Source organism: Peromyscus eremicus, chromosome 5, assembly GCF_949786415.1.
Source record: "Peromyscus eremicus chromosome 5, PerEre_H2_v1, whole genome shotgun sequence".
NCBI lineage: Eukaryota > Metazoa > Chordata > Mammalia > Rodentia > Cricetidae > Peromyscus > Peromyscus eremicus.
Window position 1 is genome coordinate 48253046 of NC_081420.1, and position 16679 is coordinate 48269724.

Here is a 16679-nt window from a genome sequence, read left to right on the forward strand (position 1 = left end):
ACTTTTTGTACAATGTCATAGGAATTGATAAGTAGCCCAGACAGCTACCAAGTGACTAATGGGTAGGTAGCATATAAAGTGCAGATACATACACACTGGACAGGGGTCATCCGTGTTTCTGGCAGGACAGAGTTGAACAGTGTGAGAGATCACACTACTCAGAATGGTACCCAGTTTAAAACTTAGTACTTATTTCTGGAATTTTTCATTTAATATATTTGGGCTGTCATTTCTTGTAGATAACTAAAACAGTGGATAAGAGGAAGAGCACTATACAGTGTGGAGACTCACAAAGCAGGCAAACTATTTTTTGCCTAATAAAGGACCTTAGCCTTGAGCTTACATATTCTATGAAATTAAATAAGTGTTGCTAATGGACTCAATGCAGATCCACACGGCAGCCTCCAGCATGAAGCTTGAAGTGACTGAGAAAGTTATTTTGAACTTATGTAGGATTTGATACCAGACAGTAGTTTATCTAAAGCCTTTTTCTAGTCATTATCAGGTTTCTCCTTCCGTTTTTCTGGATGAGTGTTGACATCCATTTAAAAACTTGAGAAAGCTGAAGCATGTACAACAGTCTGATAGCAGAGGCAGGTCAGATATCTGGTCTGCTCAGTTCTCCAGCAGACTGAATTAAATGTCGAGTAAAGGGGTTGAAGAAATTGGCTTGGTGGTTAAGAGCACTGGCTGATTTTCCAGATGACGTGGGCACAATTCCCAGCATCCACATGGCAGCTCACAACCACCTGTAACTCCAGTTCCAGGAGATGAGTGCTGCCTTCTGGCCTCTGGGCGCCAAGCATTCACATGGGGCACAGACAGGTATACAGACAAAACACCCATACTTATGTAAAGATTTGTTAAAAATCGTGGGTAAAGGTTGGAATCAACTATGAATCAGTGACCTTACCATCTCTCCCCCAAGGTGAGCAAATGTACAATAGATTGAAGGAAGGAGTGAGGATATACCTATATGACTTAGTTTGTCTCTGTTTTGCATTGAAGTCTGGACTAAATTCTCTTGTAATTAGAAGATTTAAAACTGCAAATGAGTTGAAAGCCAAAGCACACTTAATACTGCATTATTCCTAACAGGTTGGATGAGCCCAAGAGAAAAGACCCTGTGAAACACCTTCACTTATTAAAAGTAACACTGGGAGAAACAGAACAAACCTGTAACACTTTAACATTAGACACAGAGGCATGGAATCTGTCCTACTTGGTAAAGTACTCACAGATGAGCATGGTATGCAATAGCCAATGACAGAACCAGAAATTTAGCAGTCCTGCCAGGCACATAGTAGTACTATAAGTATTTGATGAGTAAAATTGTCACAACTGAACACCAGAAAGCCACTTAGTGTTCTCTAGCTTTTCCAGGCATGTGCAAGGCTTGCTGCATCAGCCACTGCACACAGGCAAATCTGCTCTGTCCATTAAGGAGATTATCCAAAACTATATCCAAAACTAGGCATAGTGAAGACTTACGAGCATTGCAATATTTTTGCAGTATCTTTTGAGTCATCAAAGACTCATTAAAATTCAATGTAACTTCAGTGTCAAATACATTTTGCCATATGAATTGTTTTTGAAGATTATCCACCCAAGTGTGATAAATAGGATCTATCTCTCTTAACTGAAATATAGTTAAGTAAATATAGAAGTAAAATTCTTCCCCATTGTGTCACATAGTTGAGTATCTTCTGCTGCTGTTATGTGGTAAAAGAAGGAAAACTGACATTCTTCCAGCTGGTAAATAGGGTACCAAAGCATAGAAGATAGTTTGTCAGGGCAGATGAAAAGATGCTGGGGTAGAGTGGTTACAAAATGAGGGGGAGAGTTGTGACAATGTGCTGGTGCAGGGCAGGATTGAATCGTTTAACTCCATTCACGGGGGCGGGGTGTGCTAATTTTGCATGGTTTGTGTCAGATTAGCAGGACTATCTGACTTGAGAAAGCAGAATACTGGGTTTTATCATGTGAGAAGTGAGGTTTGGTTTTGAATGTCGCCCTCAATTTTTTACTCGGGATGTAGGATTGAAGAAGTGAAGATTTGTGGATGGTGGAAACAAGAATGAGCTTTATGTAGTATGGTGATATTTTATTTGTACTGAAATGTGATTTTATTTGTATGTTAATAAATAAAGTTGCCTGGGGGTCAGAGCTAATAGCAAGCCATAGCAGAAGCTGGGCGGTGGTAGTGCACGCCTTTAATCCCAGCACTTGGGAGTCAGAGCTAGGCGATCTCTGTGTGTTCAAGGATACAGCCAGCATTGGAGACACACGCCTTTAATCTCAATACCAACCATAGAAGACCTGGAGATCTGTACAGACAGGCAGTGACGAGGAGGTCATGTGGTTGGGATTACAACCAATGAGAAGGCAGAACAGAAAGTCAATAAAAAGGACAAACACACAGGAAGTAGGTCTCTTGCTGAGAGGAAAGACAGCAGCAGCAGCGAAGGGTAAGCTCAGCTCTCAGCTACTGCTCTGACCTCTTTGGCTTTTAACTCTGCAATTGGCTCTGTGTTTCTTATTTAATAAGACTGTTCATCTACAATATAGTATTTAGTAATGTGACCAGCAAACATGTATGGTCCTGTTGGTGAAAAGGAGACAAAGACGTTGAGACATGACAGTTCTCAAACCAGGGAGAGAGGACAGAACTTACCTAAGTCTTGGCGAGCATTAGCGGGATAAAGCATGCCTTTGCAAGGAGTAGAGTGGATGCTCCTTTTGGTTGGTGGTTGTGCTGTTACCAACTGCTTTGATCTTGTGGACTCATTTCTACTGCCTCCTTCAGTTCGAAGGAAAAAAACTAGATTTGGGTGAGATCTATTGCAGAGCAGAACCAGTAGGAGCAAAGCCATTTATATCAATCTGCCCTTCCAACTTCTTCTCCAGAAGGCTTACATAAGCAGTGGTATTATCAGACACAGGGCATGCTGGTGGGGCGAATTCCTTCTACTCTTACTTTGGCAGAGATTCTCAAAATGTGCACATTCTCTATGAAATATGTGGATCTCTTCATACTCATTCCTGTCTATGTTCATCAAATAGTTATTGGTCCATATCCTGTAGTAAGGCTGACACACAAGGCTCACCAGAGCAAATTTCCCAGGTCTCCTGGAGGGCACTGTTTTCTAAAAGTCTGTACTGACAGTTTAGACATCAAGCAAGTTAGTTTTCATATCTTCTTATTTAACCTGGCTTGAGGCCAGCATGCAGTGTACTCCTGTGAAAAACATGGTACAGTGACCTGGTTGGTAACATAACTCAAGCTGAATATTTCAGGGTAAGTGTGCACATGTGTATGCATGTAACACGCACACATTCATGGGTGTAGTGAAATCTCAGTACTTGGAAGACTGACATGCACATACATAGACTGCTGTGTGTCTCAGAAGAAAAGGTCTGTGGTCAGCCATGAGCATAAGTATGATACAGAATTGCTTCATGAATGCAGATGCAGGAGTAGCTGTCAGGTCTCCCTCTTTTTCCCTCCCCAGGACCTTTGGGAACAGAAGTGCCCAGGCATCTGCCCTGCAGATTACCAAGCTGTGTTCTGAGCTCAGGAGTACGGATAAACATCTGCCTTCTGAAAAGAATCAACTTCAACACTCTGCTGTCTAGAGATCTCCAAATACAGCATACCTTCCTACCTTTATTATAAAGTAGGCATCCCTTCTCTGTCTTCCTCTGTCCTCACTTCCAACAGCATAATTTTTGAGCATTCAGGCAACTTGAACGGAGTTAATAATTTCACATTAATGTAAGTTTTTTTCCCTTAATCTCTGGGATTGGAGAGAGTGCTTGGATGTTGGTTCCAAGCACTCAAGCAGCTGCCATTGCCTGTAAGTCCAGCTCCAGAGAACCTGATGCTCTCTTTTGGCCTCTATAGGCACTTGTACACGTGGTATGCATGCACATGACACACACAAGTAAAAATTTTAAAAAATCTTGGAAAAATCTTTTAAAACCTCACAACTCACTTTAGAATTACTTTTCATTCATGTGTTAAGTGTTATTTATGAGTAAAACCTACAGAAAGACTATCACATTAAATCACTATGCTAGGGACTGGAGAGATGGGTGAGCAGTTAAGAACACTGGCTGCTCTTCCAGAGGACCCAGGTTCAATTCCCAGCATCCACATGGCAGCTCACAACTGTAACTCCTGTTCCAGGGGACCTGACACCCTCACACCAATGCACATAAATTAAAAAAAAAATCACTATGGTATACCCTTAAGTGACCCTTACTATCTGTTGTAATTTGAGTGTTTCTCCTAAATTCCATGTTGATATTTAGTTGTCATAACAGTATTAAAGGGTGGAGATAGCCAGGCATAGTGGAATCTCTGTACTTGGGAGATTGATCTAGAAGAATGTCATGAGTTTGAGGTTAGCCTGGGCCACAGAGTGAGATACTGTCTCAAAGGGAAAAGAAGTGATTAGACTATGGGACTCTGCCCTCACAAATGGCTTAATACTGTGATCAGAGGTTCTGGTGAGTTATCTCAGGAGTGGGTTCCTGATGTTTTTGTGATACTTGTTAACTAACAGCCTCGACTAAAGGTTGTGTGTCCTGGGTACTGGGAGAGACCTGGGTCAGATTTGTGTTGTGTCTTCTTAGGAGATAAGTGTTTAAGTAGCTGCAGTGTATAATAATAATCCATTTCACACAGGCCTTCCCTGTCCTGCCTCTAACAGTTGCTTACTGGTTGAGTATGGGCACCTTTCAAGGCTCTCTGCCTTAAGCTTCTCCCCCTGGAAGGGGAGGTAGGAAAGGGTAGAACTCATATGTGGTGGTATTGTGTTCCCCAAAATATTGTGCACCCTAATAAACTTATCTGGGGTCAGAGAACAGGACAGCCACTAGATACAGAGGCTAGAAAATGGTGGCACACATGCCTTTAATCTTAGCATTCCAGAGGCAGAAATCCCTCTGGATCTCCATGAGTTCAAGGCCACATTGGAAACAGCCAGGCATGGTGACTCACGCCTTTAATCCCAAGAAGTGAGCCTTTAATCCCAGGGAGTGATGGCAGAAAGCAGAAAGGTATATAAGGCATGAAGACCAGAAACTAGAAGCTTTTGGCTGGTTAAGCATTCAGGCTTTTGAGCAGCAGTTCAGCTGAGATCCATTTGGATGAGAACTCAGAGGCTTCCAGTCTATGGAAACAGGATCAGCTGAGGAACTGGCGAGGTGAGGTAGCTGTGGCCTGTTCTGTTTCTCTGATCTTCCAGCATTCACCCCAATAACTGGCTTCAGGTTTGATTTAATTAATAAGACCTTTTAAGATTCCTGCTACAGTCATATGCAGGAATCTTAACTGGCACATGACTTAAAAACAAAAGTTTCCCTAACTAAAAACAGTGATGGAGATCCTTGGGATGTGTTTAATTTTTTCAATTATTTTGTAAAACCATGCTTTTAAAACATTCATTTAAATATTTTCCCAGTTGTTTTTAGTTATTATTGGCCTAGAGGGCATTTTTAGAAAATTTCTCCAATCAAAACTTTCCCTCATAATGTATTTTAGAAGCGTTTATTTATTATTATTTAAAGGTTTAGTTCACGTACATACTGAATTTTGATCATTTCACCCCCATTATTCACTGTCACTCCCCTCTCTCCACCACTGAAGCCCTTCTTCAGTAAGTCTCCTACTTTGTTGTATGTCTTTTTTTTTTAACTCGCTGAGTTTAATTATGGTTGCTTATATGAGCATAGGTCAGGGGTTACTCACTGGAACATGGGCAGCTTATCAGAGTTTACACCACTGAAGAAAATGACCCACCTTCCTCCAGTACCACTGACTACCTACAGTCCCTGAGTGAGGGATAGGACTTCATGGGGCTCATACATGCTAGGGAGGTACTCTATCACTGAGCTAGTTCAACCCTTTACTATTTTGAGACAGATTCTCATTGAGTTGCCCAGGCTGGACTTGAAGTCACCCTCTATCTCAGACTGGTTTTGAACTTGAAATCCTCTTGCTTTGGCCTTCTAAGTATCTGGGATTGCAGTCCAGTGCCACTAGGACTCAATGTATTTGTTATGCCCTTCAATACAATATCCATTTTGCATCCTGTGGATCAAGGAATAATTTGACCTTAAAGCTTTAATATTTAATGAATACATTTTATAAGTCTAGTTGTCACAGAGAGTGATTTCTCTCAAGCATTTAAACTGAAACATTCTGGAAAGCATTTGCCATTCTAGAGTCATTAAAAACATGAGTCATGGGAAGAGGTCAAATAGCAGCGTTCACAGGAGCTTGGAAGAAATGATTCCCCCGTTAGGGAGCTTTGAGGGCTCCAGGCTCCAGTGGAGGAAGTCGCTGCCAATGGGGAAGAAGCAGCATGAGGATGGATGAGAAGTGAGCCTGAAGATGTGGCTGAATTGCTGTAGCTTTATGATGAAATCTTAATGGGAAAGGAGCTGCCTCTTAAAAATGAACAACATAAAGAATGATTTCCTGGGATGGAACCTACTGGTGAAGAAGACACTGAACATTGGTAAAAAGTCAACAGAGGATTAATACTACTGCACACACTTCGTTGATTAATCATGGTCGGTATCTTAGTTAGGGTTTTCTCTGTGTAGTTTTGGTGCCTGTCCTGGATCTCGCTCTGTAGCCCAGGCTGGCCTCAAACTCACAGAGATCCACCTGGCTCTGCCTCCCGAGTGCTGGGATTAAAGGTGTGTGCTACTACCACCTGACCTTAGTTTGGGTTTTTATTGCTATGAAGAGACACCATGACCATGACAACTTAAAGAAAACATTTAATTGGGATGGCTTGCTTACAGTTTCAGAGGTTCAGTCCATCATCATCATCATCATGGCGGGGATCATGGTGGTATGCAGGCAGACATGGTACTGGCTATATTTTGGCTTGCAGGCAACAAAAAGTCAACTGAGACACTAGGCAGTATCCTGAGCATAGGAAACCTCAAATCCTACCCCCACAGTGACACACTTCCTCCACCTAGTCCATACCCACTCCAATAAAGCCACACCTCCTAATAGTACCACTCTTACAAGATTATGGAGGCCAATTACATTCAAACTACCACAGCCTGTAGCTAAAAGTTTTTCTGTGTCCCACCCTTTCCAAGGTCAGGACAAACCTCTCTCACCCACCAGTTCTGCAGCCACTCAGACCCAAATAAACACATACATGCTTATATTAATTAAAACTGCTTGGCCATTAGCTCAGGCTCACTACTGACTAGCTCTTACACTTAAACTAACCCATTTCTGTCAATCTATATGTCGCCACATGTTCCGTGGCTTTACCTGTGTGCCATTACATGCTGCTCTGGACGGCGGGCTGGGGTGTCCTGACTCAGCCTTCCTCTTTCCAGAATCCTCCTCTCTACTTGCCCCGCTTATACTTCCTGCCTGGCTACTGGCCAATCAGCATTTTATTTATCAACCAATCAGAGCAACATATATTCACTGTGTACAGAAAGACATCCACAGCAACAGTCAGTGTTTTGGGTTAAAACTGGTTCTTACCATGTTGCCCAGGCTGACGTGAAGTTCACAGTTATGGTCCCACTACTGATACTTAGAGTGAACAACAGGTGTAGCACAGCATACCTCCAAACTCTGGCTCAAATGATTGTCCTGCTTCAGCCTTCTGAGTATGGGACTGTGCACATACTCCCCTCCACCTGACTTGACTCCTATTTTGGCAGGTTCTGTGGGTAAAATGCTGTTAAGCAGCATCACATGCTACAGAGAAATCTGTCATAAAAGGGTCAGTCAGGCAATGCAGAAAACTTCATTGTTGATTTATTGTTGTCTTATTTAGGAAACTGCCACAGTCCCAACCTTTATCAACTAGTTCCCCATTAAACATCAGCCATCAAGATTGAGACATACTGAGCTGGATATGGTGATGCACACCTTTGATCTCAGTATTGAGGAAGCAGAGGCAGGTAGATCAAGGCTAGCTTGGTATATATGGTGAGTTCTGGACTAGCCAGGGCTACATAATGAGACCCTGTCTTATATGAAATGAAAAAAGAAAAAATGAAAAGCAATTAGATACCTGATGTCAACCTCTACTTCCATGTGCATGTATGTACACTTTGAGTCGTGTGTGTACACACAGCACATACAAACAAATACACACAAAATAAGGTGACAGTTCAGAGGAAGACACCTGACATTGGCCTTTAGCTACCATACACTCACTTGTTCACACACAAATATTCAAATTTTATAATAATAGTAGATCTCATATTAAGTGTTCTTAGCCCAGTGAAAACAAAACAAAAAGCAAAACCAGTGTCCACCAACAGAAACATGGGTAGGCAAAGTGTGGAATATTCATACCATGGAATACTCTTCAGTAATAAAGAGAATGAACAACTCATAGACATGGCCACACAAATAAATGCTACATCTTTTGATCCAGGTAACCCAGATGCAGACAGACATGTGGTTTTATGATTTCATGCCTACTAAGTTTAAGTATGGGCTGAGGTATTCCATGGTATTCAGAACAGTGAGTGTTCTAGTGAGGTTTCTGTTGCTGTGATAAAGCACCATGAACAAAAGCAACTTGGGGAAGAAAGGGTTTATTTCAGCTTACAGTTTATAGTAACCATGCAGGAAAGTCAGGGCAGGAACTCCAGGCAGGAAATGAAACAGAGACCATGAAGAACACTGCTAACTGGCTTACTCCTGCTGTCTTGCTCAGCCTGCTTTCTTATAACACCCAGGACCATCTGCCTAGGTATGACACCTCCCACATTGAGCCAGGACCTCTATCATTAGTTGGTTAAAAAAAAAGAAAGAAAAAAAAAAAAAAAAGAACATGCCCTATAGAGTTTTCTACAGGCAACCTAATGGAGATGTTCTCTCAATTTCCTCTTCTCAGATAAGATAACTAGCTACTATCAAGTGGACAAACAGCTAACCAGGACGGTGAATATGAGGGCTGGCGTGACTACAGTGGGCAGGAAGGTAATTTCTGGGATTGCAGAAATCCTCTATAAACGTGGCCTGGGGTGATGATTCTATGAGAGGTGTATTCATCAGATCTCAGTGGACTCTACACCCAAGATCTCTGCATTGTCCAGTGCGCAAGGGGAACTGTAGCCTTGGCAGATGTTGAACCTGATTAGTAAACTTCTTTTTGCAGTAGTTTGGGCTAGCAATTTTGTTTTTGTCATTGGAGGAAGTAGCTATAAATTTGAAAATGAGAAAAGAGTATAGCTAGAGGCTGTTTCTTTTGGTAATCTAATTTTTATAAAAAATCCCAGAATCTGGAAACATTTTGGATAAATGGACATTTATCATAAAATAGATCAGAACCTTGGTAGCTATATCTTTTGAAAACTGTTATTTCTTATTTAGTGTTATTCAAAGACCATATCCTAGGTATTTAATAGATTTTACTTTGCTTTGACGTTTCCAAAGAATGCTTTTAAATATCCTTCCCTACGAAAAGAAATTGTGGTTTTGAAAACACACATAGAATGTCAAAAGTTTGGCATAGTCCCAGCAAAGCCTGAATTGTCTTGCTGTTTCCACTTTAAGCCTCTTAACAATGGGTCTGTTTCTATAGAGCAAGGGCAGACCCCAGAAAAGTAATTTTTCTTGCTTTGTGGAAACTTCTTTATCTGGCAGAAAATGGTAACTCATCAAACTGTGACAGAAAACAGCTTTTCAACTCTCAGTCAATTTGATCAATATTATGCATCCATCAAATGAAGGATCGGGAGCGATAACCTCAAAAGAGACCCTGGTAGGCAACTAGGTATCGATCTGTGTTTGGCCTGATGGAGGGAGGGCACAAAGACAACAAGTGATGGCAGAGAGTGGGAACCTGGCCACCGGCCCTTTCCTGCTGCCCCAGGCAGGATGTGGCTGGAAAGCACTACTGTGGGTTTTTCTGCAAATGCAGCTTCTTCCTGTCACCGTCAGTCAGAATCTGGTCCTAGCTGGGAAATGGCTCCTCCTCTTCTTTCCTTGGGGTTTTCAGGAAGCCTCAGAACAACTTACAGTGAAACTTAATTACATTCATTCTGATGATTTGAGATCCACTATGATTGGAAATATTTTGAGGATAATGTTAGTGATTTATACCAAGAAGTAAGAATAGATATCTCAATAGTATGAAGGAAGTGTGGGAAGGTCTCAATTTATCTTTGAGATTAAAGTCTTTTCAGAGGCTTTAGAAGCATTGATTCATATTAAAGTAATAAATGTGCTAATTACAGTTGGATCGTTTCAATTCATTAAGCCAGGCCAGCAGACTTCTTATTAGCTTGCCACCTCAGTGGTTAAGAATGAGGATAGGTGTTGGTTAGGGACCCCTGGAGTCATCATTTGGCAAATGTCTAGGCTAACCTCAGACAGAAGCTCTTCTTGGTGTCATCCTTTTCCTTCACCCCCTCCCCCACTCACTGTTCAAGGCCCTAATACCTTTGAGAGACTTCCTTGGCACATTGTCTTAATAAAGTCAAGGAAATGAGCTGAGCTTTATTATGGTCCTTGTGGCATCCTGTTAAAATTATTTATTTAGTGCTCGCTTTGGCAGCACATATACTAAAATTGGAACGATACAGAGAAGATTAGCATGGCCCCTGCGCAAGGATGACACGCAAATTCGTGAAGCGTTTAAAAAAAAATTATTTATTTAGGTCTCTCACCCTTCTAGACCATCACTTTTTATAAATAAGATTTTATGGTGCAAATTAATGTATAAATAGTGATATTTATACATAACTGATACTATTTTAGCTAATTCAAAGCCATTACAATCTAGTAAGTGAAACTGTAGGCTGCTGTGAACAAAAAGTAGATCTTAAGGTTCATCCAAGAGCATAAGACAATGATTGGCACAAAACGCCGACCTAACAAAGAGTAGGGAAACAACGGTGGCAGGGCTCTTAACTGCTAATGAGCAAGCTTTCCTGGGAAAGTGCTGATATCCTGATATCAGAGAGCAGACTTACAGATAAGCATCTTTGCAGTCGCCCCTCAGGTGGTGTGGTCTCGCAGGAGCTCCAAAGGAAAATAATTATGTGGGTAACTTCCTTTGACAAAGACTCAGCAGAGACACAGAAAACAGCTACTTATCAGTTGTGCGTGGCCTGTCACTGGATGCATCTGAATTGCTAGACTCGCATCCTTTCATTGAGTGGATTACGTGAGCTCTGAGGTTCTGCAGAGGGAGCCTGCCCTTCCATAATCCATCTTTCACAGAACGACAAAGGTGACTGTCCAGATCATCTGAGGATGCAGCATCACCAAAGAAGTAATGAGAACATTGCTGGCTTGTATGCTCAAGTACATAAATCAATTTCCAGCTTCATTACTCGGAGTCTGCTCTTCCCCATGAAAAGAGAAAGAGCCACATAATCAAAAATTACATAACAAACTTATAGCTTCAGCAGGATACCTGGAAATCTCTCTCCTGTCAGAGAAATGGTGAAGAAACAGATTATGTAAACAATGAGCAAGAACACAACCACAACCTCTCCGCCTGCTAGAGGATGTACTTTGGCTAGGTGTTGTATATTTACTCGAGTTACTGAAAAGAGAAAAGAAACCTTTTCTGCTTCCATGCATATTATTCCACAAAGTGTCCAGAGGTTGTGATATTATTATGAAATTGTCTAGCTGCTTTACACTGTTGATCAGGGAGAAATTATTTTTTTTTAAACATCAAATCATTTTTTAGTTGAAAATAGATTCTCTCACACAATACAAAATGACAACAGTTTCCCCTCCCTATACTCCTGCCAGCCCCCTTCCCTTCCCCTCCAAATCCACTCCCTCTCCTCTCTTCAGAAAAGAGCAGGCCTCTAAGAGCTAACAACCAAACACAACAAAACAGAATTCAGTAAGACAAGTCAAAAGCTGGACAAAGCAACCCAAAGTAGGAAAAGAGTCCCAGGAGTAGGCAAAAGAGTCAGAGACACACCAGATCCCACTATTAGGAGTCCCACAGAAACATCAAGCTAATGGCCACAACATATATGCAGAGGACCTGGTGCAGACTCACACAGGCCCTGTGCTTGCTGCTTCAGTCTTTGTGAGCCCATATGAGCCCTGCTTAGTTGATTTGGTATACTATGTTCTCCTGGTTTCCTCCATCCCCTCTGACTCTACAATTTTTCCTACCTCTTTTCTGCAGAGGTTCCCTGAGCTTCAATGGAAGGTAACCTGTTGTTTTACCTTCAGCACAGTGGCTGCGCCTTAATCTGCTATTTCAGCCATCAATTGCATCTCCACAGTTACCGGCCTGCCTCTCTGGCAGCAGCCTGGCTGTTCAGGCTACAGCCTGGTGGGAATTCTTTTCCCATAGGCACTGGCTCTGTCGCTGCTGCTAAAGGTAGCTTTAACTAAATCTCTATCATTCTATTTATAAATAAGACTCAAGATTCAGAGGCTGGGGTGAAAACCTGCTAGCTCAGAGAGGTTGAGTAACAACTAGTTAACCTTCTCTCCTTGCTGGAGTCTCTCAAAAAGCCCATCCTTCCACTCCATCAAATATGAGAGGAAGGCTATTAATCTGATGATGGACAGAGGTGCGAGTGTAGTGGTGATGTAGATGACTAGGGGCAGATACAACTTTTATGGGTATATCCCCAATGACCCAGTTCCTCCAACTAGGTCCTACCTCCTAATAGCCCATTTAGCTCTGAACTCACCAATGAAACTAACACCTCTCAAACAGTGCCACCAGCTGGGAAGCAGCCATTTCATGTCAGCCTTGTGGGGAGACACTTTGTTCTAGTTTGATTTTCTGTTGCTGTGATGAAACATTCTGACCAAAAGTAACTTGGGGATGAAAGGATTTATTTGTTTTACCCTTCCAGGTCACAATCCACCATAGAGTGAAGTCAGGGTAGGAATTACGGAAGAATACTGCTTGCTGGTTTACACTCTGGCTTGCTCGTAGGCTCATCTCCAGCCCAGGACCACCTGCCAAGGGAATGGTGCAGGCCACAGCTGGTACATCAATTGGCAGTCAAGAGCCTGTCCCACTGACATATTACTGACCAGTCTAATCTAGGCAATTAGTCAATTGACATTCCCTCTTTCCAGGTGACTCTAAGTTGTGTCAAGTTAATGATAAAAAGTAGGACACACTCCATGTGCAAACCATAACAGCCTTCGTTTCTAAGTCAGAGGTTTATTTTGAAAAGAGGAGGAAACTTTGCAGTTTGTTCTTGTTCCTGTCTAACATGGAGTCAGCAGAATGAATCAAAAGGGAGGGATAGGAAATGCCGATGAAAAGATTGGAGTTGTTGATCACAGGAGCCAGCGGAAGAGAGAGCTTTGCCTTCTAGTCAATTTCCTTTCTGTCATCTGCCAGTGGGGATAAGACTTTCTCAAAGCCTGTTGGCATCTGAGATGACTTAGTATGTATCTGTAATATTCCTGGAAGGGGTGTGTGTGTGTGTGTGTGTGTGTGTGTGTGTGTGTGTGTGTGTGTGTAGAACAGCAATGATAGCTCAAAGTATCTTCCAAAGTCTAACATTTTTGTTTCATCAGAGAGGGAAAATTTTCTTCAGAGACTCGAGGCTGCGGGTAGCCTTGGAGTTGGGACAAATGTGCACCTGTGTCTGTACCTGTGCCTACTTCAGTGCTTGAGAGGGAGAAATGTGTACATGGAAGGGAGTAAGACAACAGAAAAGAAAAATGAGTGATAAGAGGAGAATTTTGTAGCAAATGGAGCTTAGGTGATGCTTTGAGGCACAATGGCTTTCACGACTCTCCTGTGTCAGTACGTTCACCTCTGTGCACGTACCTGCAAATTCCAGTTATCTCCTATTCCATAATTGTTTGGATAATGGTCCTGAATATTGGTTCCGTTGATGATGTGGGATAGGAATGAATGATTGACGTACAGTTCCCGATGGGATGGTCCTATTCAATCAACATTACAGGAGACCGTTGTTTGGGCCTCAACAGATGAGACTAAAAAGAAAAATGGAGTAATGCTAAAGTTCTACATCAGCAAACTGAAACGGAGCTGTTTATCTAACCTTCCAAGAAGCCAGGAGAAATTAGAACGGCCAAATTTCCCATAACTGATTTCAATAGGTTTCAATGGTGAAACCCCATTCTTCTTAATCCTTATACAAAAAGAAATGACCTGAAGAACAACCATCTCATCATTTTTCTGTGTTTCTGTCCCTCCCTTACAATGGCAGTAGCTTTGAAATGACTGATACACTATGTTCTTTATTTCTTATTTCTCCAATCTTTACCTGCTTGTCTCACTGGAACACTTAGACTGCTATGTGAAATGTTGTGTTGTCCGTCTGATGATGAATATATAAGATCAGTTAAGATCTTGAAAGGGAATTGTTATAATTTGCCATTTGACATTCCTTATAGGAAAAGACCTATTAAGAGGAGGGTGTGATGGATGTTCTTGGTTATCAACTTGACTACATCTGGAATTAACTAAAACTCAAATGGCTGGGCACACCTGTATGGGATTTTTGTTTAATTAAATCATTTGAAGTGGGAAGACCCATTTATAACTCAGGTCTTTTTTGTTTGTTTTTGTTTTTGTTTTTCTCTTTTGAGACAAGGTTTCTCTGTGTAGCCTTGGTCATCCAGGAACTGAGAGATTCAGCTGCCTCTGCCTCCCAGGTGCTGGGATTAAAGGTGTGCACCACTATCATCCTGAAATATAATCTAGATCTTTTGAGGTAAGAAGATCTACCTTTAACCTAGATCTTCTGAGATGGGAAGATCCACCTTTAATCTGGATCACACCTTCTGCTGGCAGCCTGTAGAAGGTACATGGAAGAAGGAAGCTAGTTCTCTCTTCACCTGCTTGTTCTTGCTCTCACAGGCAAGTCCACTCCTTCCCTGGCAGTAGAGTCTACTTCTTTGGGATTCTAGCATATAGTGGAGACCAGCTGAAACATCCAACCTCGTGAACTGAACAACTACTGGATTCTTGGACCTTCCATTGGTAGACAGCCATTGTTGGACTAGCTGGACAGCCTGTAAGCCATATATACACATACATACATGTATACATATTCATTCTGTTCCTCTAGAGAACCCTGACTGATACAGATGGCTTCCTAAAATGACAACCCATCTATAAATTTTGTACTTGCCCTTTTATGTCTAAAGAACTATTGCTTCTTTGATCACAATGAACATTTCATAGTCAAAACTTTAGCTTGCCAACTGGAAAGGTTTTAGGCTAATAGCACTTCTTCTTGATATAGGAGGGATTGTCTCATGTCAATTAGAACATGTAGCTGCATGTAGTGGGACATGCTTAATCCCAACACTTTGGAGGCTGAAACAGATGTACCATGAGTTCAAGTCGAGAAAACTACACAGTGAGTTGGAGGCCAGCCTGGGCTATATGAAACACTGTCCTAAAAATCAACCAACAAATAAATCAACCAATCAGCTAACCGGCCAACCAACCAAAAAGAACATGTGTCAGTCCTGCCAAATAAGACCAAAATGAAAGGGACAACCTTCTGTAAATTTCCCTCTTTTTTTTATGGACACCAGCTTTATTGGACTAGAGTCCACCCTATGACCTCATTGTGCCATCACAAAACTGCATCCTGTCTGTGATGGTGGTATATTGTAGCATCACAATGCTGAACTGTGACATCACAGTGTTCCATCATTTCATTACAACACACCACTATTACTATCCTCCATTTCGCCTTCATAGTGCTTACTATGTCATCATAACGTTTCACTGTGATAGAACAACACTGCTGTATGCCATCATGATGCCTTATCTTGCCACCAGAGTGCTATATTGTGACATCACAGTGCTCCATTGTTTCACCACAATGCTCCATTTTCATCACAATGCTAAACTGTGGTGTCAATGCCCATATTGTGAGAGTACAGTTCAGTAATTTGTGTATGTGTGTGTGTGTGTGTGTGTGTGTGTGTGTGTGTGTATGCTTGGATGCACATATGTGTAGGAAAACAGGCATAATGTATGTGGAAGCTAGAGGATATGATTTCTCGGGTGCTGTCTACTTTGTGTTTTGAGAGTTTCTCACTAGCCTGGATTTCAGCTCACCCATTGGGCTAGATTGTCTGGCCAGTAGGCCTGTGTATCGCTGGAGTTGAACTTGTGAGGTTAGTGTTAATTGTCATCTTGACAGAATCTAGTGCCATCTGGAGATGGACCTCTGAGCATGCCTTGCTTGTGTTCACTGATGTGAGAAGACCCATCTTAATTGTGGGTTGGCTCCTTTCCTGAAAAACAGTCACGTCTTTCTATTTCCTGATGGTGAATGTGATGTGACCAGCTGTTTTGAGCTCATGCTGCTTTGACTGCCCCACCATGATGGACTGTACTTTGAGCCCTTCCTCCCTTCAGTTCCTTTTGTCAGAGTACTTTATTACAACAGGAGAAGAAACCAAAATGGGGCCTCATTCATGTTAGGTAAGTGCTCTACCACTGAGCTATGTTCTCAGCACTGAATAACCCTTTAGCCACCCTGTCTCTGCAAAATGTCACAGTCTGAAGTACTTGGTATTGTTAGGAATTCATAAGAATTCTAAGTGGACAGAGTTTACTTCCCAAGTCTCACTTTTTTTTTTTTTTTTTTTTTTTTTTTTTTGGCCATAGCAGAACTCAGATCATAGAATTGTACTATCATGCAGCTATCATGAGCACCTGGTTACT

General features: G+C 41.8%; 1 non-coding gene across 1 annotated transcript; it reads left to right on the top strand.

Annotated features, from left to right (window-relative positions):
- Positions 1-10552: 10552 nt before the first annotated feature.
- On the top strand, positions 10553-10664 carry LOC131912179 (U6 spliceosomal RNA). The gene has a single exon (XR_009379576.1). It is a non-coding gene; the product is annotated as a U6 spliceosomal RNA (small nuclear RNA).
- The last annotated feature ends 6015 nt before the right edge of the window (positions 10665-16679 follow it).